We start from the raw sequence: 5,357 nt of genomic DNA, 5'->3' as shown, positions 1-5,357 counted from the left end.
AAAAACTGTTGCGCAATTGCAGGAGTTCAATCCAATGAATATTTTCCCAATTTGAGTAGACCTCGAGAATTTTAACATGGCAATTCGTGAACTGCATTTTGAGCAGAGCCTAGGGAAAATATAAAAACGAATGACAATGGTTAATAATAAATAGATATTAATAATAACAATAATTGTCCTGATTGTGGCTTATAAAGGATATTACAACGTGTGCACAAAAGAATTTAAGAGAGGAACAACCAAAGAAATAGAATAGCAATAAACTCATCACAGATTCAACAATGACACCATTGCCAGCTTTGAATATACCAAATGCCAACTTAGAAGCATCGAATACCAGTGGAAGAGTTATTTAAGGGACGGCGCGAACGCAGTCCCTACTACCAAAAATTACGCACCCGAGTTACCCACATTTGGGGCAATCACAGGGGTCAGCCTACCCAGAGTGCAATGGGTAAGCCTCGTCCTGAGGGAACCGCCTTTTATTAAACATATTTCGTTATACATAAAATAAATTACATTTTCTCCGGATGGAGTTATTCATCCCACAGGGCGATAGGATATAGACCCTACCAGTTCGTAAGTAAGCAACAAAACACAGAACACTAAACACAACACTCATACACTGGAGGGCTCTACCGGTCCCTCAATTTCAAGTGTTTTCTGTAGATAACAGTTGTGATCCTCACGGCCGCCGAGCACATTCGTCTTCTTAGCCCGCGGGCCCTGCCCTTCTGGATGCGGAGTCAGCACAGAGTAGTGTCTGTGTCATCGACTCCGGCATATCCATTGTCCTTAGGGTGCGGAGGATGTGAGGGTGGGGGCCGGAGCCAAAGGCATCGGCAAGGTCCAGCCAGGCGACCACAATCTCATTGAAGTTCCTTCTGGCATCATCAATGGCCGCTTGAAGGAGGAAATTGTGCTCAAAGCTCCCACTTCGTGAACTGCATTCAATGCAGAGTCTAGAGAAAATATAAAAACGAACAACAATGGTTAATAATAAATAGGATATTAATAATAATAATTGTCCTGATTGTGGCTTATAAAGGATATTATGACGTGTGCAGAAAAGAATTTAAGAGAGGAACAACCAAAAAAATAGAATAGCAATAAACTCATCACAGATTCAACAATGACGTAATTGCCAGCTTTGGACATACCAAATGCAAACTTAGAGGCATTGAATACCAGTGGAAGAGTTAATTGAGGGACGGTGCGAACGCAGTCCCTACTACCACAAATTACACGCCCGAGTTACCCACATTTGGGGCAATCGCAGGGGTCAGCCTACCCAGAGTGCAATGGGTGAGCCTCGTCCTGAGGGAACCACCTATTATTAAACATATTTCGTTATACATAAAATAAATTGCATTCCTAACTTCTTTTTTAGTTTCAATAGTTGAATTGTTCAGAAATATTCGTTGCTAACAAATCAAGAATATTATCACGCCCATTAGGGGAAGAGACAAGTTTATTCAGAGTTCGACGTAAAAGAATTCAATGGCGATTCGCAGATGTCTTTGTCTTTACCACCACTTTTAAAACTGTGCCTTCATGTGCTCCAGTCAATAGATGGGACGTAGAAATCACCGATTATAACGTCGTGATCATTGTGTTGAGATAAACCTTTGATTTGCGGATCGATTTCTAGTATTGAGTTGTCTCTGTCAACTGGCGGTCTGTAAAATGCACATACATACATTCCTTTGGATTGAGGACTTTTAATTGAACAACTTAAGAGAAAGAATAGTATACTTGTGACAAATAGACATAGAAAAACTAGAATACTTGAGATAGATTCAACAACGAAGCCACTACCAGCTGTGGATATTACAAATGCCAGCTTAAGAGCATCATAATAATAATTTTCGGATTGAGGAATTTTAATTGACCACCTACCGCTTTCCAAACCATTACCCGAAATTACGTCAGCCCTGATGACCCAACAATTTTCAACTGCAATTAAGACACCACGCCCAAATCTATTAGTTTAGTCTTTTCTGCAAATGAGAAAGGATTTTGGGGAGATTTCACCGTCGACATCAGTGGATTAAGTTTTCTATCTGCGCCTGCGCTTTGAATAAGTAAATCATATAATGCGACATTGTTTTGTCAACCTCGGCAATATAATACCAATGAAGATAACATTCTCTTCACATAATGGCTCAATGAATTTTTAACGAGGATCGTCTTCCTATTAACATTGAATCCCTGGCTAGCTGTACTGAACCCCAATTCATTAAAAGCTACAGTATGGCAGAAGAAGCCTTCAGAGACCCACAAATCGACCTGCACTATAATCTAAAAGAGCCCTGCAGTGCTCGAATACCCAACCCGCTAAACACGTGGTGGCTCGAGACATGTACTGAACACCAGAACGGTTCCGGGGATTCCTACACAGAACTATTCAGGAACTTTTCGAGAACCTATACAATATTTGAAAAGAAAATTGACCTGGAAGCATTGCTCTGTTGACCACGTTTCAATTGGGCATTAATTTATAATATCTTTCTATCATCAATATCTCTTGATTCCACGTAAATTACCAAATAATGGTTATTAATATAGATTCCAATTTTACTTATTCAGTAAACATTCAGGAGCAATCCAGGCATGGAAAAATATTATTATCAACAGTTCTGAGAGGAGCGGTGGAGATCGGAGGACGGACTTTATTACGGAAATACCTAATTCGAGAATGTGCACATTTTAAAAATTAAACACCCAATGTGCCTCAAATTAATCACCCAAGTGATCGAGTCATCTCTTTGAGGGAATGCAATCGACTTGATTCAGTAAATTAAATATTATGCCCACCTATAACATGCACTGCCGTTGGCAGATATGAGCAACCTTGGAAGAAAATCTTCGAGGCTGCTGGTGGAAGCGATGAACGTTGACACTTTCAAACTGTGTGAAGGCATTTCAAATCACAAACTGAAGAAGTTGCTTAATCGATGGAAGCATATACGAGAGCACATAAGAACAACTAAAGAAGCCTACCACTTGCCAGCTTAAGTGCACCGAAAAACGTATAAATTGTGTAAACCTCAGAAGACATGATGACATTTCCAGGAATAAAATAAAAAAAGGGGAACAAATTAAGATAATAGCATTTCACTCGCGATAGATTCTACAACGAAAATATTTCCCTATACCAACCTTCCGGCATACAAATGACGGCGAGAGTACATCGATTGCCAGTGGAAGAGTTAATTAGAGACTCAAATACATTAGTCATATTTTGTTCTCAATTATGAGCTCCAAAAGTAATAAAGGTTCATCTATTATTTTTTAAATAAGGTTACTTTTAATGGCATCCCTTTCAGAAACGGAGTACCTTCCTACTCGCTGTTTACAGGATAAGGTATGTTGAATATGGTTTACAACGGAGTAACCATGAAAATAGTAGTATCGTGATTTTCAACCTCAAATGTTCCAATTACAATTTCCTGTCGTCCCGCTCTTTGAAAAACCATTGCATCAGGGCAGGAGCTCAATCGTATGAATATCTTCAAAATATGAGTACACCTCGACAATTTAAGGTGGCAATTCGTGAAGTGCATTCGGATCCGAGTCTAGAGAACACAGAAAAACGAATCAATTGAAACAATTGGGGACAAGAGCAGAAAAGAATTAAGAAATAGCATACTCACATTCAAGATTCGCCAGATGTGACCAGACCAGACCATTGGAAGTAAACCTATAACTACTCCTTCGGATTCACATCCTTTAGAGGCAGAGTTGGTATTTGTGTTGTGGTAATTTTTAATAAGGTTGGTAGGGTGACAGGATAGTTCAGTTGTCTTGTTGTATTTCAATTACTTTTTTTTTCTTTTTTTCCCTTCCTTTTTTTATTATTTTTTATTATTATTGTTTTTTATGGGTTTTTTTTCTGTAGAGTTCATTGTTATAATTTTTTTTTTAATTTATCATTTTTTTTTTTTTACTTTGGTGAAAGCTCATTTATTTGGTAGTAAGGCTGAAGTGAGGGATACATTTCTCAGGTAGGATCAGGTGGGAGTAGGTTAGGGATATCAGGAGAGCCAGGCCCTTGTCTCGTTTTAGTCTTTTTCTGCTGAGGAGTTTCCTTCGGTGGGGGAAATTACGATGAGGTTGGTTAAGGGTAGGATGAAAGGTTATATTTGCCGGCAGGTTTAGGCGTCTCATCTTTTTAGGGATGCACGTTTTAGATTTTACCAGTTGGTGTGGGTAGGGGTAAATTCCAGAAGGTAGTGACGAGGACCAAAGGTTTGCGATGAGAGGATTTTTTGACTGTTCAAGCGACTTCCTGTAACTTATTAGGGCGGCATAAATGGCTTCATTTATTGTTGGAAGGTTAAGTTCTCTGAAAACATTCACTGTTGGAATAAACCAGCGTGCTCCTCCAAGCCGGCGAGCAATCTTGTTTTGCCAAGTCTGTACTTTCTTTAACGCAAATGCAGGGGCTGTGGCCCATATTGGAGATGCATACAGAATTTGTGGAAGCAATACTGAGTTTAGGATATTCAATTTATTAGAAAGAGAGGTTTGAGTAAGAAGAGGATGTAAGGCAAATGCGGTGGAGCGGATTTTGGAAATTTTAAGGTTGATATGAGGAACGATGTGAATACAACATGTGTCATCTTTTGAGCATCAAGTCCCAGTGGAAGAGTTCATGAAGGGACGGCGCGAACGCAGTCCCTACTACCAAAAATTACGCGCCCGAGTTACCCACATTTGGGGCAATCGCAGGGGTCAGCCTACCCGGAGTGCAATGGGCAAGCCTCGTCCTGGGGGAACCGCCTTAAGGATCACGGTAGCCCCTACGCCAGGTAAGTATGATTAAACTTGCATTTCCAAACAACCGCTATGTTTTTCGCACTCTTGCCCATTTCAACCGCTGTATTACGAGCTAAGGTGTTTCCAATTTGCCTGATTCAAAGACAAATACCTTCATCTTATTTGCTTTTCTATAAATATCAACGATAAACGGTCATCAAAACTTACTCGTAATATTCATATTTCTTTCTTAACAGATGCATGTGTTCCAACGAACGGTCAGATTACATAGGGAAATTCACAACTATCCCACCTAATTCGCGAATTTACGCCGGCCGACGCTCAACCCGACGTGTGCTTGTGGTACACAAACATTCAAATTATTGACGGGAACATAATAACAGTGGAAATATTCTTTAATGCTTATAAAATTTGCATGAAGTTTTGCCGAAGAAGGAAAGAAAATATGGGATAGCATAAAAGACGAAGTAATACATCCGACGGATAGAATGGAATCATACATTCATTTTCTGCATTAATGTGTCGTTAAAAGAAGTCCGCGTAAAGTATGCACAATACATTACTCTTCAATGTAA

At 39.6% G+C, this 5,357-nt stretch overlaps 3 non-coding genes across 3 annotated transcripts; all 3 read right to left on the bottom strand.

Annotated features, from left to right (window-relative positions):
* Positions 1–354: 354 nt before the first annotated feature.
* Positions 355–514, bottom strand: LOC139700536 (U1 spliceosomal RNA). The gene has a single exon (XR_011703730.1). It is a non-coding gene; the product is annotated as a U1 spliceosomal RNA (small nuclear RNA).
* A 691-nt stretch (positions 515–1,205) lies between these two features.
* Positions 1,206–1,369, bottom strand: LOC139700537 (U1 spliceosomal RNA). The gene has a single exon (XR_011703731.1). It is a non-coding gene; the product is annotated as a U1 spliceosomal RNA (small nuclear RNA).
* A 3,291-nt stretch (positions 1,370–4,660) lies between these two features.
* LOC139700542 (U1 spliceosomal RNA) lies at positions 4,661–4,822 on the bottom strand. The gene has a single exon (XR_011703735.1). It is a non-coding gene; the product is annotated as a U1 spliceosomal RNA (small nuclear RNA).
* Positions 4,823–5,357: the final 535 nt, after the last annotated feature.

Source organism: Hetaerina americana, unplaced genomic scaffold (assembly GCF_022747635.1).
Source record: "Hetaerina americana unplaced genomic scaffold, ioHetAmer1.1.p SCAF_104, whole genome shotgun sequence".
In the NCBI taxonomy this organism is placed as follows: domain Eukaryota; kingdom Metazoa; phylum Arthropoda; class Insecta; order Odonata; family Calopterygidae; genus Hetaerina; species Hetaerina americana.
Note: the sequence above shows the minus strand (reverse complement) of the source record. Positions and strands in the feature narration are given on the sequence as shown.